We start from the raw sequence: 27,324 nt of genomic DNA, 5'->3' as shown, positions 1-27,324 counted from the left end.
CGTCTGAAGCATGTGACCAAGTCTTTATAAGTTCGAGGCAGCCGCAGCGGCGTCATTATGCTGCTTAGATTCAGGGACAGAGCACACATCAACGTGCTGGCTGCTGATTAGGGAAAGATAGGCAGGAAAAAACCATTTGTGTCCGGATAGAATTGAGGGACAGGTCGGAGTGTTTAGGCAGGGCGAGTTGTAGGCATTTTAGGGATAGAGTCTGCTGAATTATATAGGGTCAGTGTCTTCTACAAACTACAATCGATATTGCTGTGTGGGGGGTGGGGTCTGCACTCAATCCTGATCTACGATCTCTTCTCAATCCTGTTAGGGACAGAGTCTGCTGAATTTTAGGGAAACTGTGTTCTACAAACTACAATCGATATTGCTGTGTGGTGTGGGATTGGAGATAGGCAGGTGTCAGTGATCCACATCCATTTTTCTGTGTGTGAGCTGCAGTGAACACAATCTTTTTGGGCTGCAGTGAACACAATCTTTTTGGGCTGCAGTGAACACAATCTTTTTGGGCTGCAGTGAACACAATCTTTTTGGGCTGCAGTGAACACAATCTTTTTGGGGTGCAGTGAACAAAATCTTTTTGGGGTGCAGTGAACACAATCCTTTTTGGTGTGCAGTGAACACAATCTTTGTGGGGTGCAGTGAACAAAATCCTTTGTGGGGTGCAGTGAACACAATCTTTTTGGGGTGCAGTGAACAAAATCCTTTTTGGGGTGCAGTGAACAACATCCTTTTTGGGGTGCAGTGAACACAATCTTTTTGGGGTGCAGTGAACAAAATCCTTTGTGGGGTGCAGTGAACACAATCTTTTTGGGGTGCAGTGAACACAATCTTTTTGGGGTGGAGTGAACAACATCCTTTTTGGGGTGCAGTGAACAAAATCCTTTTTGGGGTGCAGTGAACAAAATCATTTTTGGGGTGCAGTGAACACAATCTTTTTGGGGTGCAGTGAACACAATCTTTGTGGGGTGCAGTGAACACAATCTTTTTGGGGTGGAGTGAACAACATCCTTTTTGGGGTGCAGTGAACAACATCCTTTTTGGGGTGCAGTGAACACAATCTTTTTGGGGTGCAGTGAACACAATCTTTGTGGGGTACAGTGAACAGAATCTTTGTGGGGTGCAGTGAACACAATCTTTGGGGGGTACAGTGAACACAATCTTTGTGAGGTGCAGTGAACACAATCTTTGTGGGGTGCAGTGAACACAATCATTGTGGGGTGCAGTGAACTCAATCTTTGTGGGGTACAGTGAACACAATCTCATACTGAAGGTTTGAGGGTGCTGCCTGTTCCATACTCCCCCTACTCCTCATCTAGCCTTTTAGGGGTACAAACAATAGTAATTGGGGCCTAGTGTGGTTGTGTACGTGTGATATACATACACTTTTTTTGGGATCATATTTTCTATTCCGCTATTTAATCAAAAACCTTTGGGGATCAGTTAAATTGGGGGATAGTCTGTGTTGGTACGTGTGAGAGAGATCCACCTTTCCAAGTTGTTGGGGTTCATCTCATACTTCTGAAGGTTTGAGGGTGCTGCCTGTTCCATACTCCCCCTACTCCTAGCCTTTTAGGGGTACAAACAATAGTAATTGGGGCCTAGTGTGGTTGTGTACGTGTGATATACATACACTTTTTTGGGATCATATTTTCTATTCCGCTATTTAATCAAAAACCTTTGGGGATCAGTTAAATTGGGGGATAGTCTGTGTTGGTACGTGTGAGAGAGATCCACCTTTCCAAGTTGTTGAGGTTCATCTCATACTTCTGAAGGTTTGAGGGTGCTGCCTGTTCCATACTCCCCCTACTCCTAGCCTTTTAGGGGTACAAACAATAGTAATTGGGGCCTAGTGTGGTTGTGTACGTGTGATATACATACACTTTTTTGGGATCATATTTTCTATTCCGCTATTTAATCAAAAACCTTTGGGGATCAGTTAAATTGGGGGATAGTCTGTGTTGGTACGTGTGAGAGAGATCCACCTTTCCAAGTTGTTGGGGTTCATCTCATACTTCTGAAGGTTTGAGGGTGCTGCCTGTTCCATACTCCCCCTACTCCTAGCCTTTTAGGGGTACAAACAATAGTAATTGGGGCCTAGTGTGGTTGTGTACGTGTGATATACATACACTTTTTTGGGATCATATTTTCTATTCCGCTATTTAATCAAAAACCTTTGGGGATCAGTTAAATTGGGGGATAGTCTGTGTTGGTACGTGTGAGAGAGATCCACCTTTCCAAGTTGTTGGGGTTCATCTCATACTTCTGAAGGTTTGAGGGTGCTGCCTGTTCCATACCCCCCCTACTCCTAGCCTTTTAGGGGTACAAACAATAGTAATTGGGGCCTAGTGTGGTTGTGTACGTGTGATATACATACACTTTTTTGGGATCATATTTTCTATTCCGCTATTTAATCAAAAACCTTTGGGGATCAGTTAAATTGGGGGATAGTCTGTGTTGGTACGTGTGAGAGAGATCCACCTTTCCAAGTTGTTGAGGTTCATCTCATACTTCTGAAGGTTTGAGGGTGCTGCCTGTTCCATACTCCCCCTACTCCTAGCCTTTTAGGGGTACAAACAATAGTAATTGGGGCCTAGTGTGGTTGTGTACGTGTGATATACATACACTTTTTTGGGATCATATTTTCTATTCCGCTATTTAATCAAAAACCTTTGGGGATCAGTTAAATTGGGGGATAGTCTGTGTTGGTACGTGTGAGAGAGATCCACCTTTCCAAGTTGTTGGGGTTCATCTCATACTTCTGAAGGTTTGAGGGTGCTGCCTGTTCCATACTCCCCCTACTCCTAGCCTTTTAGGGGTACAAACAATAGTAATTGGGGCCTAGTGTGGTTGTGTACGTGTGATATACATACACTTTTTTGGGATCATATTTTCTATTCCGCTATTTAATCAAAAACCTTTGGGGATCAGTTAAATTGGGGGATAGTCTGTGTTGGTACGTGTGAGAGAGATCCACCTTTCCAAGTTGTTGGGGTTCATCTCATACTTCTGAAGGTTTGAGGGTGCTGCCTGTTCCATACCCCCCCTACTCCTAGCCTTTTAGGGGTACAAACAATAGTAATTGGGGCCTAGTGTGGTTGTGTACGTGTGATATACATACACTTTTTTGGGATCATATTTTCTATTCCGCTATTTAATCAAAAACCTTTGGGGATCAGTTAAATTGGGGGATAGTCTGTGTTGGTACGTGTGAGAGAGATCCACCTTTCCAAGTTGTTGAGGTTCATCTCATACTTCTGAAGGTTTGGGGGTGCTGCCTGTTCCATACTCCCCCTACTCCTAGCCTTTTAGGGGTACAAACAATAGTAATTGGGGCCTAGTGTGGTTGTGTACGTGTGATATACATACACTTTTTTGGGATCATATTTTCTATTCCGCTATTTAATCAAAAACCTTTGGGGATCAGTTAAATTGGGGGATAGTCTGTGTTGGTACGTGTGAGAGAGATCCACCTTTCCAAGTTGTTGGGGTTCATCTCATACTTCTGAAGGTTTGAGGGTGCTGCCTGTTCCATACTCCCCCTACTCCTAGCCTTTTAGGGGTACAAACAATAGTAATTGGGGCCTAGTGTGGTTGTGTACGTGTGATATACATACACTTTTTTGGGATCATATTTTCTATTCCGCTATTTAATCAAAAACCTTTGGGGATCAGTTAAATTGGGGGATAGTCTGTGTTGGTACGTGTGAGAGAGATCCACCTTTCCAAGTTGTTGGGGTTCATCTCATACTTCTGAAGGTTTGAGGGTGCTGCCTGTTCCATACTCCCCCTACTCCTAGCCTTTTAGGGGTACAAACAATAGTAATTGGGGCCTAGTGTGGTTGTGTACGTGTGATATACATACACTTTTTTGGGATCATATTTTCTATTCCGCTATTTAATCAAAAACCTTTGGGGATCAGTTAAATTGGGGGATAGTCTGTGTTGGTACGTGTGAGAGAGATCCACCTTTCCAAGTTGTTGGGGTTCATCTCATACTTCTGAAGGTTTGAGGGTGCTGCCTGTTCCATACCCCCCCTACTCCTCATCTAGCCTTTTAGGGGTACAAACAATAGTAATTGGGGCCTAGTGTGGTTGTGTACGTGCGAGATACATACACTTTTTTTGATCATATTTCCTATTCCGCTATTCAATAAAAACCTTTGAGGATCAATTGAATTGCGGGATAGTCTGTGTCGGTACGTGTGAGAGAGATCCACCTTTCCAAGTTGTTGGGGTTCATCTCATACTTCTGAAGGTTTGAGGGTGCTGCCTGTTCCATACCCCCCCTACTCCTCATCTAGCCTTTTAGGGGTACAAACAATAGTAATTGGGGCCTAGTGTGGTTGTGTACGTGCGAGATACATACACTTTTTTTGATCATATTTCCTATTCCGCTATTCAATAAAAACCTTTGAGGATCAATTGAATTGCGGGATAGTCTGTGTCGGTACGTGTGAGAGAGATCCACCTTTCCAAGTTGTTGGGGTTCATCTCATACTTCTGAAGGTTTGAGGGTGCTGCCTGTTCCATACCCCCCCTACTCCTCATCTAGCCTTTTAGGGGTACAAACAATAGTAATTGGGGCCTAGTGTGGTTGTGTACGTGCGAGATACATACACTTTTTTTGATCATATTTCCTATTCCGCTATTCAATAAAAACCTTTGAGGATCAATTGAATTGCGGGATAGTCTGTGTCGGTACGTGTGAGAGAGATCCACCTTTCCAAGTTGTTGGGGTTCATCTCATACTTCTGAAGGTTTGAGGGTGCTGCCTGTTCCATACCCCCCCTACTCCTCATCTAGCCTTTTAGGGGTACAAACAATAGTAATTGGGGCCTAGTGTGGTTGTGTACGTGCGAGATACATACACTTTTTTTGATCATATTTCCTATTCCGCTATTCAATAAAAACCTTTGAGGATCAATTGAATTGCGGGATAGTCTGTGTCGGTACGTGTGAGAGAGATCCACCTTTCCAAGTTGTTGGGGTTCATCTCATACTTCTGAAGGTTTGAGGGTGCTGCCTGTTCCATACCCCCCCTACTCCTCATCTAGCCTTTTAGGGGTACAAACAATAGTAATTGGGGCCTAGTGTGGTTGTGTACGTGCGAGATACATACACTTTTTTTGATCATATTTCCTATTCCGCTATTCAATAAAAACCTTTGAGGATCAATTGAATTGCGGGATAGTCTGTGTCGGTACGTGTGAGAGAGATCCACCTTTCCAAGTTGTTGGGGTTCATCTCATACTTCTGAAGGTTTGAGGGTGCTGCCTGTTCCATACCCCCCCTACTCCTCATCTAGCCTTTTAGGGGTACAAACAATAGTAATTGGGGCCTAGTGTGGTTGTGTACGTGCGAGATACATACACTTTTTTTGATCATATTTCCTATTCCGCTATTCAATAAAAACCTTTGAGGATCAATTGAATTGCGGGATAGTCTGTGTCGGTACGTGTGAGAGAGATCCACCTTTCCAAGTTGTTGGGGTTCATCTCATACTTCTGAAGGTTTGAGGGTGCTGCCTGTTCCATACCCCCCCTACTCCTCATCTAGCCTTTTAGGGGTACAAACAATAGTAATTGGGGCCTAGTGTGGTTGTGTACGTGCGAGATACATACACTTTTTTTGATCATATTTCCTATTCCGCTATTCAATAAAAACCTTTGAGGATCAATTGAATTGCGGGATAGTCTGTGTCGGTACGTGTGAGAGAGATCCACCTTTCCAAGTTGTTGGGGTTCATCTCATACTTCTGAAGGTTTGAGGGTGCTGCCTGTTCCATACCCCCCCTACTCCTCATCTAGCCTTTTAGGGGTACAAACAATAGTAATTGGGGCCTAGTGTGGTTGTGTACGTGCGAGATACATACACTTTTTTTGATCATATTTCCTATTCCGCTATTCAATAAAAACCTTTGAGGATCAATTGAATTGCGGGATAGTCTGTGTCGGTACGTGTGAGAGAGATCCACCTTTCCAAGTTGTTGGGGTTCATCTCATACTTCTGAAGGTTTGAGGGTGCTGCCTGTTCCATACCCCCCCTACTCCTCATCTAGCCTTTTAGGGGTACAAACAATAGTAATTGGGGCCTAGTGTGGTTGTGTACGTGCGAGATACATACACTTTTTTTGATCATATTTCCTATTCCGCTATTCAATAAAAACCTTTGAGGATCAATTGAATTGCGGGATAGTCTGTGTCGGTACGTGTGAGAGAGATCCACCTTTCCAAGTTGTTGGGGTTCATCTCATACTTCTGAAGGTTTGAGGGTGCTGCCTGTTCCATACCCCCCCTACTCCTCATCTAGCCTTTTAGGGGTACAAACAATAGTAATTGGGGCCTAGTGTGGTTGTGTACGTGCGAGATACATACACTTTTTTTGATCATATTTCCTATTCCGCTATTCAATAAAAACCTTTGAGGATCAATTGAATTGCGGGATAGTCTGTGTCGGTACGTGTGAGAGAGATCCACCTTTCCAAGTTGTTGGGGTTCATCTCATACTTCTGAAGGTTTGAGGGTGCTGCCTGTTCCATACTCCCCCTACTCCTCATCTAGCCTTTTAGGGGTACAAACAATAGTAATTGGGGCCTAGTGTGGTTGTGTACGTGTGATATACATACACTTTTTTTGGATCATATTTTCTATTCCGCTATTCAATAAAAACCTTTCTAGGGCAAGATCTTAAATTACAGAAATATGAGGAGACCGTCAAATAAGGGCCGTGGCCTGGGTCGTGGTGCTGCTGGTAGAGCTCCTGTTGCAAGGAGAGGACATGGTCGATCTGTGCCAGCTACACGCACAAGTGAAACACCTTCCTCAAGTGTGAGTAGGCGACAGAACCTGCATCAGTATTTGGTAGGGCATCAAACGCCCCTAGAAGTGATGAGGCCAGAACAAGTTGAGGCGATAGTAGATTGGTTTGCTGCTGACAGTGCCTCCAGTTCCTTCACATTGTCTCCCACCCAGTCTACTGCAGAAAGGTCAGAGTTGGCACCTGCAGCCAATGTCCAACCGTCTTTCACCTCACCCCCTTGCAAATCAGGCCAGCAGTCTGAGCCCCAAGCCATACAGCAGTCTCTTATTCTTTTTGAGGACTCTGTCAGCAGGGTTTCCCAGGGCCATCCACCTAGCCCTGCCCCAGAAGTGGAAGAGATTGAGTGCAGCGATGCCCAACCACTTATTTCTCAAGATGAGTACATGCAAGGATCATCGCAGCACGTCTCCGATGATGACGAAACGCAGGTGCCAACTGCTGCGGCGTTCAGCATTGTGGAGACCGACAAGGAGGGCAGGGGTGAAGACTGGGTGGAAGATGATGTGGAGGACGATGAGGTCCTCGACCCCACATGGAATGAACGTCATGCAGGTGAACTGAGTAGTTTGGAGGAAGAGGCGGTGGTCGCACAGAGCCACCAGCACAGCAGAAGAGGGAGCAGGGTGCAGAAGCGGAGCGGCCGTGCCCTAGACACTACGCCCGCTACTGCCCAACGCAGCAAGGGAACGAGCGCACCAAAGTCAGCTCAAAGGAGTTCTCTAGCGTGGAAGTTCTTTAGAAAATGTGCTGATGACAGGACACGAGTGGTTTGCACCCTGTGCAATCAGAGCTTGAAGCGAGGCATGAACCTTCTCAACCTGAGCACAACCTGCATGATCAGGCATCTAAGTGCAAAGCACGAGCTGCAGTGGAGTACACACCTTCAAAACCAAGAAACGTCTCTGGCTCATCCTGCTTCCTCTTCTGCTGCAGTCTCGGCCGCTCCAGCCACATCTGTAGTGATACCGGCACCTGCCACCCCGCAAACAGACGATCTGTCAGCAACACCACCACCTGGGTCACCAACAACCATCTCCACAATGTCCCGTGGAAGCGTTCAGCTTTCCATCTCCCAAACACTTGAGAGGAAGAGGAAGTACCCCCCTACCCACCCGCGATCCCTGGCCCTGAATGCCAGCATTTCAAAATTATTGGCCTTTGAAATGCTGTCATTCCGTCTGGTGGAGACGCACAGTTTTAAAAACCTTATGTCGGTGGCTGTCCCACAGTACGTCGTGCCCAGCCGCCACTACTTTTCCAGGCAAGCCATCCCTTCCCTGCACAACCAAGTGGGGGAAAAAATCAGGTGTGCACTGCGCAACGCCATCTGTGCCAAGGTCCACCTAACTACGGATACGTGGACCAGTAAGCACGGTCAGGGGCGTTATATCTCCCTAACGGCACACTGGGTAAATGCAGTGGCGGATGGGCCTGAGGCGGATAGCAATTTGGCGCATGTCCTTCCACCACCGAGGATTGCAGGGCGCTTCAGTTTGCCTCCTGTTCCTAACTCCTCCTACTCCGCTTCCTCATCCTCTACCGCCTCCTCATCCGGACAGCGTAACACCTTCACCACCAACTTCAGCACGGCCAGGGGTAAACGACAGCAGGCAGTTTTACAACTTGCCTGTTTGGGGGACAAACCACACACCGCGCAGGAGTTGTGGAGGAGCATGGAACAGCAGACAAATGAGTGGTTGCTGCCAGCGAGCCTCAAGCCCGGCCTGGTGGTGTGCGATAACGGGCGAAATCTCATAGCAGCTCTGGGCCTAGCCGGTTTGACGCACATCCCTTGCCTGGCGCATGTGCTGAATTTGGTGGTGCAGAGGTTCCTTAAAAACTACCCCGATATGTCAGAGCTGCTGCAGAAAGTGCGGGCCGTTTGTGCGCACTTTCGGCGTTCTCACCCTGCTGCTGCTCGCCTGGCAGCGCTGCAGCGTAACTTCGGCCTTCCCGCTCACCGCCTGATATGTGACGTGCCCACAAGGTGGAACTCCACCTTGCACATGCTGGAAAGACTGTGCGAGCAGCAGCAGGCCATAGTGGAGTTTCAGCTGCAGCACGCACGCGTGAGTCGCTCTGCGGAACAGCACCACTTCACCACCAATAACTGGGCCTCCATGCGAGACCTGTGTGCCTTGTTGCGCTGTTTTGAGTACTCCACCAACATGGCCAGTGGCAATGACGCCGTTCTCAGCTTAACTATCCCACTTCTATGCCTCCTTGAAAAAACAATTCGGGCGATGATGGAAGAGGATGTGGCACAGGATGAGGAGGAGGAGGAGGATGAAGAGGTAACATTTCCAAGGCTTTCAGGGCAGTCATTCGCAAGGGGCTCCGAGGGTGGGTTCCTGCACACGCAAACGCCAGGGACGCAATTGTCCAGCAGGGGCACAGTTCTGGAGGATGAGGAGGATGAGGAGGAGGAGGAGCTGGAGGAGGAGATGGAACCATGTTCACAGCAGGGTGGCACCCAGGCCAGCTCATGGCCATCACTGGTGCGTGGCTGGGGGGATACAGAGGACACGGACCATACACCTCCCACAGAGGACAGCCTTTCGTTGCCTCTGGGCAGCCTGGCACACATGAGCGATTACATGCTGCAGTGTCTCCACAACGACCGCCGAGTTGCCCACATTCTAACTTGTGCTGATTACTGGGTGGCCACGCTGCTGGATCCCCGTTACAAGGACAACGTACCGTCCTTAATTCACTCACTGGAGCGCGATCGCAAGATGCGCGAGTACAAGCGCACGCTGGTAGACGCCATGCTGCTGGCATTCCCATCTGACAGCGGGGCCACAGTGGAAGCACAAGGCAGAGGAGGAGGAGGAGGAGGTCGCCAACGCAACCAGGGCACCGCCAGCACCTCAGAAGGCAGGGTTAGCATGGCCGAAATGTGGAAAAGCTTTGTCAGCACGCCACAACAAACAGCAGCACCAGCAGCTCAGATGGAACGTCTTAGCAGGAGGCAGCATTTTACCAACATGGTGGAGCAGTATGTGTGCACACGCCTACATGTAGTGAATGACGGGTCTGCCCCCTTCAACTTCTGGGTCTCCAAATTGGGCACATGGCCTGAGCTTGCCCTTTACGCCTTGGAGGTGCTGGCGTGCCCTGCAGCCAGTGTATTATCTGAACGGGTATTTAGCACGGCTGGGGGCGTTATAACAGACAAGCGCAGCCGCCTGTCCAGAGACAATGTGGACAAGCTCACGTTCATTAAAATGAACCAGGCATGGATCCCACGGGACTTTTCCGTACCTTATGCAGAATAGCAATGGATACCGACCTTACCCACCCATTGTTCCATTTTTGCTCTTTCTCACTCTTTTGGGGTGTACCCTCATTTAAAATTTGTGAAAAGAAGCAGTGTTGGCTACCTCGTCCTCCTCCTCAGGGCCAGATTAATGTAGGGGCTATTGGAGCTGCAGCTCCAGGCCCCTACCTTTTATATAGGCCCCGGGTTGGCCATATTCACTGTTACCGCTCTTCTGTCACTTGTAAACACAGAAGTCTGGCTTCTATGCTCGCTTCCCCAGGCAGCACCCTCAGAACCTCCCCACACAGCGTGAAGGCCGGACAAGGAGGGACAGTTGGCGATGCATGGATGTGTTTATGGGCTTCAGAGACAGCATCCCATGTTGAATTAGGCATGCATGGCTGCACCCTTCCTCCTCTGGGTGCATGGCAAGGCACGGCCCTAAGGCCCTTCAAAATCCTCAGCACCAAGCCCATGATGCTGTTAATCCGGCCCTGGTCCTCCTCCACCGCCGCTTCCACCTACACCGCCCATAGGTGTGCGCAGCCTATTGCATTAAGGTGTGCACCCCAAAGTTGAAATACACATGCATGTGTTTGCCAGCAGGGAGAGTAATGTATCGGGGCCATGTACCTGTAGGCAAGGAGAAATAGAGCAGAGCAGGTCCCAGGGAGATCTTTCCCATCTCCTCACTGGCAATGCTATGTGCCCTAGGTGATTAGGGTGTGCCCAGGCACACCCAGCACACCCTGTGCGCACGCCTATGTCACCGCCACATCCACCACCACCTCAACCTCCCTCCTACTCCATATGGGCCTCGTCCTTCAGAGATGAAGAAGAACATTGTTTTATTTTTCTGTTTTTTTTTGTTGTTTTAAGTTATTTCCCTATCCACATTTGTTTGCAGAGCACTTGCCATGCTCTTAATTACGTTTTGCTGCCATTTGCAGCACTCTAGCCCTTTCCTTTGGTGTTTTAGAGCCATTTTAGTGCCTTAAAGTTCGGGTCCCCATTGACTTCAATGGGGTTCGGTGTCCGGGAAAAGTTCGGTAAAAGTCCGGGACACGGACCCGGACTTTTTTTTAAAGTTCGGCCGAACCCGTCGAACACGGACATCTAGGTGTCCGCTCAACCCTACAAATGACCAAACGAAGGTCTGTGGCATCAAAATGGTCATCCAATCAAAGAATGTATTGTCAGCAAGAGTGACATAGAGATCTATCATCAGATTCATGTAACCCGTGTAACACTTCTAGGGAGAGATCTAACGTGTAAGCCAGATCCAAATAAGTCCTATTTTACATCACTTTTCTAATATTTCATTATGGCTGCAACAAGTTCATTAGGAAATACTGCCAATTTGGAGTTAAGGAAACTGTGGGTGAATAAGGCCAATGTCATGTTGGAGTAATATGGGCCAATTCTGTCTCATTTTTCTAACCAATTCATGTGCATGTTTCCATGTCTCATTCACTGACACTCTTCTAAAGAGGGTTTTTGCCACTCTTTATGAATTCCAGGGAATTACTTATCTAAACCCTGTCTCTGCTTAGAGAGTAAAACTAAACTGAGCAGTGGTGTAAGGCTCCATTCACACCTGGGCATTTGCGATTGTGGGCAGAATCGCAGCTATTCTGCCCGTGACCCCCCAAAACACTGTGTAAAAATTACAAATTGCACAAATCTTGTTCAGGTGCCATTCAAAATTGCAATACGTGAAACTTGTCGCCCAGAGGAGGAGTAGTAGCTTATTTTGGGTGACACCTTAATGCTTTGCGGTCTGCCATGATTGCAGCGCGATTTATTGTGTGACAATCACGGCAGAAACACGTCAAGATTGTGCCCACATATAGGTGCCATTGAAAATTAATGGCACCTGAACAAGCATTGTGCAATTTGTCATTTTTGCACAGCATTTTGGGATCACAGGGACATGATAGCAATTTACAAATACCTCAATGGTGATCCCAGCATAGGAAAAAAAACTATTCAGTCTTAGGCCCCTTTCACACTTGTGCGACTTGTCCTGCGATTTGGAACTGCAAAGTTGCATGACAAGTCATACTCCTGCTGATCCAACGATCAGCAGGTGCTGTGCCGGTGGACATCCATCGACCGGCACCCACTTATCGGCTTCTGCTGTGACTAATCACAGCAGAAGCTGTGCAACCCCTACCAGGAAGTGCAGAATCATTGGGCCCAATTAGCTATTTTTTCTCCCCAGTGTCATGTAACTCGTTAGTGTTACAAGGTCTCAGGTGTGAATGGGAAGCAGGTGTGGTACATTTGGTGTTATCGCTCTCACTCTCTCATACTGGTCACTGGAAGTTCAGCATGGCACCTCATGGCAAAGCACTCTCTGAGGATCTGAAAAAAAGAATTGTTGCTCTACATAAAGATGGCCTAGGCTATAAGAAGATTGCCAGGACCCTGAAACTGAGCTGCAGCACGGTGGCCAAGACCATACAGTGGTTTAACAGCACAGGTTCCACTCAGAACAGGCCTTGCCATGGTCAACCAAAGAGGTTGAGTGCATGTGCTCAGCATCATATCCAGAGGTTGTCTTTGGGACATAGATGTATGAGTGCTGCCAGCATTGCTGCAGAGGTTGAAGGGGTGGGGGGTCAGCCTGTCAGTGCTCAGACCATACGCCGAACACTGCATCATATTGGTCTCCATGGCCATCGTCCCAGAAGGAAGTCTCTTCTAAAGACAAGCAAACTAAGGACATGGATTACTGGAACCATGTCCTGTGGTCTGATGAGACCAAGATAAACTTATTTGGTTCAGATGGTGTCAAGCGTGTGTGGCGGCAACCAGGTGAGGAGTACAAAGACAAGTGTGTCTTGCCTACAGTCAAGCATGATGGTGGGAGTGTCATGGTCTGGAGCAGCATGAGTGCTGCCGGCACTGGAGAGCTACAGTTCATTGAGGGAACCATGAATGCCAACATGTACTGTGACATACTGAAGCAGAGCATGATCCCCTCCCTTCAGAGACTGGGCTGCAGGGCAGTATTCCAACATGATAATGACCCCAAACAGGATGACCCCTAAAGAAGCTGAGGGTAAAGGTGATGGACTGGCCAAGCATGTCTCCAGACCTAAACCCTATTGAGCATCTGTGGGGCATCCTCAAACAGAAGGTGGAGGAGCGCAAGGTCTCTAACATCCACCAGCTCCATGATGTCGTCATGGAGGAGTGGAAGAGCACTCCAGTGGCAGCCTGTGAAGCTCTGGTGAACTCCATGCCCAAGAGAGTTAAGGCATGGCTGGAAAATAATGGTGGCCACACAAAATATTGACACTTTGGGCCCAATTTTTAAAATTTTTACTTAGGGGTGTACTCACTTTTGTTGCCAGCGGTTTAGACATTAATGGCTGTGTGTTGAGTTGGGATGGTCTAGTTAATTCTAATCACCTGGTGCACTCTCAGTGTTCTGATGAGAAATGTTACAGTATCTGCCTATCCTAATGCTGGCCATACACTAGCAGAAAAATCGTTCAAACTCATTTTCGAAAAACAAAAAATCAGCCGTGAGAGCAGATGATGGTCCCATCATGTAATGACCAAATTTCGAACGATAAATCATTCAATTGACAAAATGAATCGGTTTTTTGTTCAGTTTGTCCCATATGTCTAGTGCAAACAGTTTTGGCAAGAAACACATTAACCTTTCAATTTATCTTTCGTTCGGCAGAATTTTCCAAACTGTTCCTTCAATTCTTTGGCTCTGAAAAGTTAAAACCGATTTTCTGATTGTGTCCATTAACTTAACGAAAAACGAACGAACGGACCAAATGACAGATTTTCAAACGATTTTTCAGCTAGTGTATGGCCAGCATAAGTAATTACCGTATTTATCGGCGTATAATACGCACTTTTTCCTCCTAAAAATGGAGGAAAAAGTAGCAGTGCGTGTTATAAGCCGATATAAAAAAAAAATGTCCAGAAAGCAGCGCCGAGAGGTAGAAGGGGGCGGACAGCGCCGAGGAGAAGGAAGGACGCGCTGTCATAGGAAGTCCCGCCTCCTATGCCAAAGTCAATCATAGGCGCCGGGACTTCCGATGACAGCGTGTCCTTCCTTCTCCTCAGCGCCGCCCGCCCCCTTCCACCTCTCGGCGCTGCTTTCTGGACATTTTTAAAAGTGATTTGTATAGTGGCGCTGGCGAGGCTGCAATTATGGGCACTGGCGCTGGCGAGGCTGCAATTATGGGCACTGGCGCTGGCGAGCCTGCAATTATGGGTACTGGCGCTGGCGAGGCTGCATGTATGGGCACTGCGATGGCGAGGCTGCATGTATGGGCACTGCGCTGGCAAGGCTGCAATTATGGGCACTGCACTGGCGAGGCTGCAATTATGGGCGCTGGCAAGGCTCCATGTATGGACACTGGCGCTGGCAAGGCCGCATGTATGGACACTGGCACTGGCAAGGCTGCATGTATGGGTACTGCGCTGGCGAGGCTGCATGTATGGGCACTGCACTGGCGAGGCTGCATTTAAGGACACTGTGCTGATGAGGCTGCATTTGTGGGCACTGGTGAGACTACATTTAATTTTAAAAAAAATGTTCTGAGTTCAAAGCTGTTCCTAAAATTTCTGCCCTAAAATGTAGGTGCGTGTTATACGCCGGCGCGTGTTATATGCCGATAAATAATATTTGTAAGGGAGTTTCTCACCAGAAATGAAATTTCTGTTGCAGGGGATGCCTAAGATCTTACGTTTTGTCTCAGCGCAGACTTCTGGGAAAATTAGTGAGTCAATCACACAAGCAGGAAAATACTTTTTTGGGGGCCTTCCTTACACAAATGGTGTACAGAACGCCTCCAGGTTGCCATATTGCATTCAATTTACAGAAAATGACAGCACTGCAGGTTGAAAAGGAAAGAGAATTTTTAATAACTTTAAATTACAATATGACTTTTGAACCATTTACTATGTTATATTATTATTATTATTTTTTTTTTTTTTTTTTTTGCTTTTTGTTCCCAAGAAAGTGGCATTACTCTTTAAATTGATTTCAGCAAAATATTACTGAAACCTCACACCACAACCATTGCATGCATCTACAGCAGACAGGTTCACTTGGCATTTTTAGGATCACACACTTACCGACGGTTACAAGTTGGCTAAGAAGCCAGCATTCCTTTCCATGCTCTAAATTTCGACTGTGTTTGAAACCAAAAGAAATGATTTTTTTTTAAAACTCTAGCAGAAATTCATATTAAATGTGATATTCACTAAATTTATATGCATGTGTGTATTTTTTTTTATCCTAATCACTTTTGCATGAAATAATATTTATTGTAAATGTAAAAGCTAAGAAAAAATACTCTTAAAAGAGTGAAGACAAGTTTGACATTCAAGTCTAAGTAAAATGAAAGCAAAGGGGAAAAATGTGTGCAGGCCGGGCATAAGGACTTGTCAGACGACCGGTAAGAGCCGGACTTGGCATTGGGTAAGCAAGTCGCTGCCAGTTTTATCCTTCGTAGTAAGGCAACTGCATCCAAAAAAGACCACTAAGAGGAAGGTGAAGATGACAACTGCCATTTGTGGAAAGTTTGGGTGTCCATGCTTCTATATCTGTGCTGTTTAACACCTCAGGTCCTTACAGAGGACAATTATGTAAGTGGAGAGTCAACATTTCCTAACAGCATCGTATCTGCCAATAATAGACATTTTTTCTGGCTCTATTTAGAAGTAAATCTAAACCCGGAGTCTAAAATATCATATAAGCTTTACCGTGTTAATGTTATTTTAAAAGTTGTGTTCCAGTTTTTTAAATCTGAAGTTTTAATTAACCACTTGCTTACTGGGCACTTATACCCCCTTCCTGCCCAGGCCAATTTTCAGCTCTCTCACACTTTGAATGACAATTCCTTGGTCATGCAACACTGTACCCAAATGAAATGTTAAATTTTTTTTACACCTTTATTTTGGTGGCATTTAATCACCTCTGCTTTTTTTATTTTTTGCACAATAAACAAAAAAAGACCAACAATTTTGAAAAAAAAAAAACAAACAAAACATTTTTCATATTTTGTTATAAAATTTTGCAAACAGGTTATTTTTTCTCCTTCACTGATGGGCACTGATGAGGTAGCACTGATAGGCTGCACTGATGGGCACTTATAGGCGGCACTGATAGGCAGCACTGATGGGCACCAATGGGCACTGATAAGGCTGCACTGGTGGGCACTGATCAGGAGGCACTGAAGGGCACTAATAGGCAGCATGGAGAGGTGGCACTGATGGGCACTGATTGGTGGCACTGATAGGCACTGATCAGGGGGCATTGTTAATGAGGCACTGATTGGCAGCACTGATGGGCACTGATAGGTGGCACTGGTGGGCACTGGCAGGTGGCACTGCTGAGCACTGATCAGAAATACTGATGGGCACTCATAGGTGGCACTGGTGGGCACTGATTAGCAGCACTGGAGGGCACTGATATGCAGCACTAGTGATCACTAAGGGGACCGATGTCCCTCTAACAGAGGCAAGTTAACAGCTTGCTTCTGTTTTCTTCCGAAAGCCGACTTCTGTTTCCTTCTGTGATCAGCTGTCATCCATTAGGAAGCCAGTTCTGAGCAATGATGTGCAGCTGACAGTGGAGTACATGTGCGGGGGTTGGAAAAAAAATATAGAAACACTGCATGATTTGCAGGTGTAAAAGTGACAACATCTATAGCAGGGGTCCTCAAACTATGGCCCTCCAGTTGTTCAGGAACTACAATTCCCATCATGCCTAGTCATGTCTGTGAATGTCAGAGTTTTACAATGCCTCATGGGATGTGTAGTTCCACAACAGCTGGAGGGCCGTAGTTTGAGGATCCCTGATCTATAGTGTTGAGAGCGGAGGTGATGTAACATGGGACGGTAGGCAGCATAAACTCCAAACATACAAAGAACACTAGACACGCTAAACTGGATTACCAATTGACCTCCGGAAGATTTACCCCCTTCATGACCAGGCCATTTTTTGTGATACGGCACTGCGCTACTTTAACTGAAAATTGTGATAAAAAAAAAATAATTCTGACAATTTTGAAAAAAGATATATATATTTTTTACTTTCTGCTATAAAACATATCCAATACATGTATAAAAGCAAATTTCTTCATAAATTTAGGCCAATATTTACCCAACCCCACTGACCCCAAATGCATTTTCGAAAATGGTAAAATTTTACCCAATTCTCATGATATTCACTAAATTATTTAACTTTCAAATTTACTCATCGCTAAGTAAACACCTGTGGAGAAACAGATGTATGTATTACCTCATTTATCTGAGTTACACTGAGTACTGCTGTTGTATCTAGAGGTAGCAAAGAAAAAATAAAATCAATTCAAAATTGTGCCCAATTTTCTGTTTTTTACCAAAATTTAGTATGAATGCACAGCTCTTAAATTTGCTAATAAAATAACTATGCAGAAACAGATATATAACCTGAGTTACATTGAGTTGTGATGTTGTATCCAGAGGTAGCAAAGGAAAAATAAAAGTCAATGCAAATAGCCTGTGCCTTAGCAGCACACTTAATGAACAAGTCGTCATTCTTTCTCTACTCTTCAGAAAAAAAGGGGGACTAGAAGTTTTTATTAAGTTTATATTAAAGAGACTGAAGAGCTCCTCTGTGTGAGCGGTCTATTTGCATGTGCTATTTGAACAGAAAAACTTTATAGACGTGTTAATGTTACACAGGAAACATCTAGAATGTCTACAACATAGACAGGCTAAGAAACACAGTGAAAACTATCCTGTGGTAAATCCTTGGGTATGTGCAGTGCTAACAGTTATGCCTTGCTATACCAGCTTATAAAACTTCTTAATGTGCAGTGAATTTAATCACTGTAGTTGCTTCCAATTTTTTTCTTCCAAAGGTTGTTTGATGTCTATGAGGTGCCAGACAGACTTACTATCAAATTTTGGTTATGAGAACTTCTGCAGAGTTCAAGTAAGAAAGGCCTGTTGGACCAAGTCTTATGTCTGACCTACAGAGAGTTTATTCTCCCAGCTGCCATCCTAAAATATTGCAGTTAGACAGGCTAGTATACCGCCTATGTGTTATTAGGCTTGGCCAAGGTTCGTTCCTTTCCGTTTTTGCCCACAGAAGAAGAAAACTCCTCTTGGGTGTTTTCGTGGTATATAGTGAGGGCAGGATTAGAGAGAAGAAAATATTTTTGATTAAGAAGGCTTGCCTAGTTGTCAGCCTACGATCAGCTAGACGCTAACACTTTTAGCAAAGTCTTGTGTAGCTTTTGTGAATATTATCCATTGGGGCCTTCTTCACCTACACAAAATACTTCATCTGTGGAAAAGTGGAGGTCTTCAAAGAAGTATTCATTTTGGTAAAATGCCACTTTAAAGAATCTTACTACAAAAAACACTTTTATAATTTAACCAACCCTCAAACTATTTTTTGCCATGATTCATCTTCCTGAAACTAAGCAGATGTGACGCTCTATTGCAACGTGGGTGGTATAACCAGGGCCTATTACGTACTGTGTATAAGCAAGCATAGACTATACAATTATTAGGGCCATACACTGCCATGAACCTAGCATGCTAAATTTAAATTCCCTTGTTCTGAATTGAACAGGATAGCTCTGTCGAAGGCCATCTACTAGAAAAAAAAAAATCCTTACTTAAAAGTATATGTAAAGTCAAAACATTTTTGGGGTAGAATGTGAAAGAATTGAACCTCTGTCCAGTTTTATTGCTCACAGTCACAAAAAAAATGGACTGCTACTCTGATTGAGAGTTAAAAATAGTCATCTGCTCATACAGTAAACTTTATTAAAATGAATAAACAGCATTTTATAAATTCTACATTTATGGCAATTAACCAGTTGCCGACCACCCTATAGCAGTTTTATTGCTACAGGGTGGCCGCGCTGCGCAGGATCACTTATGTATATCCTGCATTTGGGAATGAGTGTCGCACTGGAGGCTCGCTCACTCACTGTGACCTGGGAGCTAATCAGTGGGTCTCGCGGACCCAATGATGGTTCAGGACAGAGGCAGATAGCCTGTGTCCTGCTTTGATCTTTTTTAGGATCTTGTTTGTTTACGTAGGAAGATCGCCATTCTGTCAGCAAGGAAAGCATTGATCCTGTTTTCCTGCAAAGCAGGATCCATGCCTTCCCCTCCGACAAGCACCCCCCCCCCCACACTAAAGTATAACACAGGCTAGGCCCACATTTATTAATTCTTTCAGAGGAGTGGATATGGCACTGCTTGTAGTGTATATCCCTTTATGTGTGCCTATAATTGGTGTGTTACTGTGATCCACTGTGCAAATTAGCTATCAAACATATCAAACATTTCTTAAACAATTGCAGGACCTTATTAGTGAACAAATTAATAAAGATAACAAGGATATTGGCGCAAAATTGGGAGTACTGGTGGGCCCAACCAGTTCCGATGAAAATCAGAGTGTTGGACTCAATCTTTATAGAGTGCACAAATAAAAAGTCCATAAATGCAAAATCCATAAATAAGCTCATTTGGAAGGCAGCTCTGTGTGCAAGCAAGAAGGGACTTGGAAGTAACTAAGGAGAAAACACAAGCGCCATACTAAGTGCAGCATATGTGGGCTTTATTAAAAAACACAAGAAGGTTACTCACAAAAGTGTAAGCATCAAAGGCATGTAGTGTGTATATTTGGCACTGCAGCAAATCATCCCTGTGGAGCGACCATTCAGGATGGCCTTTTGCGGTTGTGGCTCTTGGGGACGCTGCCGGTGGATGTCGGCACTTCCTAGGGCCATGGGATGCATGGGTGACTCCTCCTGATGTCACTACCTGGAAGTGAAGGGATACCGTGGGCAACATATTTGCGGAGCATGCGCTCCTTCTTCAGGCCTGAATTTAGAGTGACACATTGATTTAAACTGGTATAGGTGTTAGTGAAAAACCCCACAAAAAAAAAAAATGGTGTGGGTTCACCTCTAAAATACATGCCAAAAAATGTTCCTCGATGAGGGCATAATAATATAATTTTAAGGGAGACCCCACAGAAAAAATTCCCCAAATTTCCCACCAGACCTGATTCAACACACAGCTTGGCTGGACCGGAAAGGTTTGGGCAGCCAGCCTGTGTCACCCTTCTGAACAACACCATGCCACATGCCCTTAACATGGAGATTATACCTTTTCAAAGGGAACCCCTCTAGCAAAATACCTTGTCCCTATGTTGATAAGGACAAGGGCCTCTTTCCCCCAACCCTGGCCGTTGGTTGTCGGGGTCTGCAGAGGAGGGCTTATCAGAATCTGGAAGCCCCATTATATATAAAGGAACCCCGGGATACCATTCCCCCTATAAATGAGTATGGGGTACATAGTAAATCCATCCAGGTTTGGACAAGCACAGGGGATCCCATCTTACTTGTGTGTACAACATTAGAGGGGAGATCAATAACACTAAATAAGTATTGTTTATTAAATATAAAAAAATTTGAAATAGACGTTCTTGGAAAATGATAAGAGAAACATGTAATAATACTTGCTTACAGGATGAAGTTTACCATAATGCACTTGCTGGAATCTACCCTCTAATGCTATTGTATTAGGTCCAATAAATGGCAGTTTTGAAGCTTATTCCTTTTCTCATCATGCCTCATGGTATATTTTCCCCTCAGTCTAGCTTATGAGGGCAAAACAGTTCCAAAGCTTTCAAGCAACATTGCGGAAACCCCTATTTTCTTATTCTTCTTATTTTCTTTTTTTGACTCTATTGCAGAGTCTCTTACATGGAGATCCTCTATTGAAATGTTTTGCAATTAGCAATGATCTAATAAAAAAAAAGTTGTACAAGCTAGGCCCTAACCCTTGGGTGGTTCAGTGGATATGCAGTTGGCCAAAGGATAGATAACAGAGTGTGGTTCTAAATGGGGTTCATTTGAAACAGAGACCAGTCACTAGTGGTGTACCACAAGGCTCTGCACTAGGTCCTGTTCAACTTAATATACAGTATATGTAAGTGATATATCTAAAGGGTTGGTGGGTAAGGCGTGTATTTTCCTGGCAACACAAAGTTGTGCAATAAGGTTGATATCCCTGAGAGTGTCTGTATCATAGAACATAATTTAGCATTTCTGGAAAGATTGGTCAAAGCAGTGGAAACTGCAGTTCAATGTGTCCAAGTGTAAAATAATGCATCTAGGGAAAAAGAATCCCTTGAGAGAGTACAACATTGAGGTTACAGTGTTGGCCAGCACTACAGGAGAGAGAGAGGTTTGGGAGTACTTATCTCTGCAGATTGCAAATGAACAAACAGCGTGGCAAGGCAGTGGGGAAAGCAAAAAGTATTCTACGATGCATTACTAGAAGGGTCACCAGCAGGAGGAAGGAGGTCCTAATTTCTGATCTATACAGGGAGTGCAGAACTATTAGGCAAATGAGTATTTTTGAGGATTAATTTTATTATTGAACAACAACCATGTTCTCAATGAACCCAAAAAACTCATTAATATCAAAGCTGACTATTTTTGGAAGTAGTTTTTAGTTTGTTTTTAGTTTTAGCTATTTTAGGGGGATATCTGTGTGTGCAGGTGACTATTACTGTGCATAATTATTAGGCAACTTAACAAAAATCAAATATACAGTATACCCATTTCAATTATTTTTTTTTACCAGTGAAACCAATATAACATCTCAACATTCACAAATATACATTTCTGACATTCAAAAACAAAACAAAAAAAAAAATCAGTGACCAATATAGCCACCTTTCTTTGCAAGGACACTCAAAAGCCTGCCATCCATGGATTCTGTCAGTGTTTTGATCTGTTCACCATCAACATTGCGTGCAGCAGCAACCACAGCCTCCCAGACACTGTTCAGAGAGGTGTACTGTTTTCCCTCCTTGTAAATCTCACATTTGATGATGGACCACAGGTTCTCAATGGGGTTCAGATCAGGTGAACAAGGAGGCCATGTCATTAGCTTTTCTTCTTTTACCCTTTCTTGCCAGCCACGCTGTGGAGTATTTGGACGCGTGTGATGGAGCATTGTCCTGCATGAAAATCATGTTTTTCTTGAAGGATGCAGACTTCTTCCTGTACCACTGCTTGAAGAAGGTGTCTTCCAGAAACTGGCAGTAGGACTGGGAGTTGAGCTTGACTCCATCCTCAACCCGAAAAGGCCCCACAAGCTCATCTTTGATGATACCAGCCCAAACCAGTACTCCACCTCCACCTTGCTGGCGTCTGAGTCGGACTGGAGCTCTCTGCCCTTTACCAATCCAGCCACGGGCCCATCCATCTGGCCCATCAAGACTCACTCTCATTTCATCAGTCCATAAAACCTTTGAAAAATCAGTCTTGAGATATTTCTTGGCCCAGTCTTGACGTTTCAGCTTGTGTGTCTTCTTCAGTGGTGGTCGTCTTTCAGCCTTTCTTACCTTGGCCATGTCTCTGAGTATTGCACACCTTGTGCTTTTGGGCAGCTCTGAAATATGGCCAAACTGGTGGCAAGTGGCATCTTGGCAGCTGCACGCTTGACTTTTCTCAGTTCATGGGCTGTTATTTTGCGCCTTGGTTTTTCCACACGCTTCTTGCGACCCTGTTGACTATTTTAAATGAAATGCTTGATTGTTCGATGATCACGCTTCAGAAGCTTTGCAATTTTAAGAGTGCTGCATCCCTCTGCAAGATATCTCACTATTTTTGACTTTTCTGAGCCTGTCAAGTCCTTCTTTTGACCCATTTTGCCCAAGGAAAGGAAGTTGCCTAATAATTATGCACACCTGATATAGGGTGTTGATGTCATTAAACCACACTCCTTCTCATTACAGCGATGCACATCACCTAATATGCTTAATTGGTAGTAGGCTTTCGAGCCTATACAGCTTGGAGTAAGACAACATGCATAAAGAGGATGATGTGGTCAAAATACTAATTTGCCTAATAATTCTGCACTCCCTATAGATCCTTAGTCTTACTCTGTCCAATTCTGGAGACCTCACTAGGGGTAGTGATGAGATAGGACGAGTCCAGAGAGATGGGTATCAAAAATGGTGAAAGGTCTGAGGGATAAAGCATATCAAGAAAGATGTGAAGAACTTAATATGTACAGTCTGAGAGAAAGAAGGGAAAGGGGAGGTATGACTGAAACCTTTAAATATTTCAAGGGGGTAAACAAGGTTCAGGAGAGCTGTTTTTTTAATATGAAGCCAAGATCAAAAACACGGGGACATGATCTCAAACTAACTGGAGTAAAGTTCAAAACGAATCTTAGAAAGTATTATTTTACAGAAAGGGTAGTTGATGCTTGGAACAGACTTCTAGCAAAGGTAATTAGTAAGTGCCGGCTCACACTAATACGACTTGTCAGGCGACTTGGTCAGCCTGGCAAGTCGTGCACCGTCGCGGTCCATTGAGTAGTACAGGACCGGTTCTAATAGGAGCGACATAAGTCGCTCCGACTTAGAAAAAGGGTCCTGTACTACTTCGGGGCGACCTGGAGGCGACTTGCATTGACATTCATTTTATGAAGTCTGTGCAAGTCGCGCCAAAGTCGCGCTGCACGCGACTTCACAGGTCGCCCCCTAAGTCGGAGCGACGTAGTGTGAACCGGCACTAATAGTCAGTAGGTGAAATCAGACATGCTTGGGACAAACACAGATCTATACTAAAGCTGACAAAGCAATCAAATCAAAAATAAAAAAAACAAGATGTTTAAAAACAAAATAAAGAACCAAAAAAGGGCAGACTCAATGGATCACATGTTTTTTTCTGACGTTCTATGTTTCTACTAGTGATGTCTGACTGCTGGGTATAGTCTTCCAGTTGGCCTTCAAGCTGACTATTGGATAAGACTACTGAATGAGCTAGCACAGGAGGCTGACAACGTTTCTGCTAATTTCAAGGTTTAGCATTGTCAGCCTGGAAACCGGAGATTCTGTTACTGTCAGGATCTCCAGGTAAGAGACTTTGCAATAGGTCACAAAAGCGATGCTCTTAAGAATATAGTATATAGAAATCCATGATGCCAAGCACACTGAAAAACTGATTTAGAGATTACCGTATATACACTTTAAGGTCGCTCTTTTACTTATCATGGGCATCCCTTACACATCACCTATATATGCTAAATCACTATACAGTTTCATTACAATACATTTTTATTCATTATGGAAAACCACTTTAACCATAAGGTGAGATATATGAAACTTTGTTATGTATCTGTGTTTGTATAGAGATACCAATAAGTCTTCCCAAGTTCACCACCCACCCACCAACCAGACCACCATGCATAACCATATGTTACGTATGTCACAATATGCAGTGCACAGAAGAGATTGAAGCATTAATGTGCTATGGACATTCCTCATCCAACCACAAATTTCAACCACATGTCATAATTTGTAAGGGCAAATCATTTTTGCAAGCTTGTCATTGTAATATATGTATTGTGTTGTCAGGTTGGGCGATGAATAAGGCTTTTAATCCTTTGGGAATCAACAGCAGGAATTTCGGATTAAACAGTGTCATCTGTTTGGTCTTCACCTCTCAGTGCTAAGTATGTCTTCTGAAATTGTATTTTTCCTTGTTGATTTAAAATATATCCAGAACTATGTGTACAGAGCTATGTTTTCATCCTTGCCAAATATAAGATTCAATGATACTAAGGAATAACTAGTAAATACATGACTTTCTAAGGATGTATACCCAAACAGTATAACATACAACTTAAAATGAAACTCCACTTTTTACAAATGTATTCCAGATATTTGCCTTCTTCTGTCCAGTAGATACTGGGATAGTCCATTCCAGTGCATTATCACATTTGTCTCCGGTTTAGCACTTGAGGTATAGCACCCTGGGAAGTACTGCACCAAGAACAAGATCACGGTACTAAATACGATCTAATTCTGCAACAGACTGCTTGTAAAGAAGGAAGTATACTGGAGGAGATGATCAGGTCTGAGCAGGAAAAAAGAACAAATAAAAGGTTAAAAAAGATATTTAATCACTCCAGCTCCGGAAGATTTACCCCCCCCCCCCTTCATGACCAGGCCATTTTTTGCGATACGACACTACATTACTTTAACTGACAATTGATTTGTTGTGCGACGCTGTACCCAAATAAAATTTATGCCCTTTTTTTCCCCACAAATAGAGCCTTTTTTTGGTGGTATTTGATCACCTCTGTGGTTTTCATTTTTTGCGCTATAAACAAAAAAAGACCGACAATTTTGAAAAAAAAGCAATATTTTTTTATTACTGCTATAAAACACACCCAATAAAAAAATGTAAAAAATCGATTGCCTTCATCAATTTAGCCCAATATGTATTCTGCTACATATTTTTGTTAAAAAAAATCCCAATAAGCGTATATTGATTAGTTTGCACAAAAGTTATAGCGTCTACAAACTATGGGATATTTTTATGGAATTTTTATTTTAATTTATTTACTTTTTACTAGTATTGATGGTGATCTGCGACTTATAGCAGGACTGCGACATTGCATCAGACAAATTAGACAGTAAATTACACTTTTGACACTTTTTTGGGAACTAATGCTTGTACTATGGGAAGGCAGAGATTAGTGCCCCTGCTTTGCAGAAACATAGGATCACTACCTTCCCTACTGGCAGAACGGCAGTCTGCCTTGTTTGCATAGACCATGGGTGTCCAACCTTATGGCTTCTCTGGACCACATTGAGTGTAGAGAAATTTTCTCGGGTCGCATATAAAATATATACTATAGTTAAGGTATATAAGTAATAAAACGCCGCCGCGCCCCCCTCCCCCCCCTCGCACTAATTTAACACAACTAGAGGATTATCAAATGAAATGAAATCAGTATACAAAGGTTTACTTCTTCTGAGAAATATTAAAGGAACGCTCTAACCACCATGATCAGTGATTTGAAGTGGTTATGGTGGTAGGAGTCAGAAACACTGCACATGCTGGGATAATTATAGTTATGTGCTGGGAGCTAATTGCACCCCTAGCACATATGACTTAGGCAGTCAGAAAATGTCATGTTCTTCTTCATACAAAGAAGAAGGACATGACATATTATGACAAAACACAACTAGTTATTAAAAAACATATTGCAACAATTTACACACGCTAATGCACATACCTTTTCTACTTATTTTGCAGACCGCTGGCAGGTAATGCTGGTGGTTACTGCTGGCAGGTACTACTGGTGGTTACTGCTGGTGGGTACTGCTGGTGGTTACTGCTGGCAGGTACTACTGGTGGTTACTGCTGGCGGGTACTGCTGGTGGTTACTGCTGGCAGGTACTGCTGGTGGTTGCTGCTGGCGGGTACTGCTGGTGGTTACTGCTGGTGGGTAATGCTGGCGGTTATTGCTGGCGGGTAATGCTGGTGGGTAATTCTGGCGGGTAATGCTGGCGGTTACTGCTGGCAGGTAATGCTGGCACTGCTGGTGGGTAAAACTGGTCATGCGGGTACTGCTGGTCATGAAGTTGGGTACTGCTGGAGAAAGCAGCAGCTGCAGTAGAGAGCTGGTGCCCATCAATGTAGCCTCACCGGTGCCCATCAATGCAGCCCCACCAGTGCCCATCAATGCAGCTGCACCAGTGCCCATCAATGCAGCCGCACCAGTGCTCATCAAGGCAGCCGCACCAGTGCTCATCACTGTGGGTCCTGCTGGCCGCTGGCCTGTAGGTTCTGCTGGGAGGTGGCCATGACTTGTGGGCCCTGCTGGCCACTGGCCTGTAGGTTCTGCTGGGTGCTGGCCATGGCCTTTGGGTCCTGCTGGCCTGTGGGTTCTTCTGGGAGTTGGCCATAACCTGTGGGCCACATGGCCAGCACCCAGCAGGGCAGGACCCACAGGCTGTGGCCAGCAGGACCTACAGGCCGTGGCAAGCTGGACCCACAGGCCGTGGCAAGCTGGACCCACAGGCCGTGGCAATCTGGACCCACAGGCCGTGGCAAGCTGGACCCACAGGCCGTGTGAGAGCTGGACCCACAGGCCGTGTGAGAGCTGGACCCACAGGCCGTGTGAGAGCTGGACCCAAAGGCCCTGTGAGAGCTGGACCCACAGGCCGTGTGAGAGCTGGACCCACAGGCCGTGTGAGAGCTGGACCCACAGGCCGTGGCAAGCTGGACCCACAGGCCATGGCAAGCTGGACCCACAGGTCGTGGCCAGCTGGACGCACAGGCTGTGGCTAGCAGGATCCACAGGCCGTGGCAGCAGGACCCACAGTGCTCAGGGCTATTTTGAGGTTACTGGGTGGGCACTGG

This window comes from Pelophylax lessonae, assembly GCF_965119305.1.
Source record: "Pelophylax lessonae genome assembly, chromosome: 3".
Taxonomy (NCBI): domain Eukaryota; kingdom Metazoa; phylum Chordata; class Amphibia; order Anura; family Ranidae; genus Pelophylax; species Pelophylax lessonae.
This window is presented reverse-complemented; position numbering follows the sequence as displayed.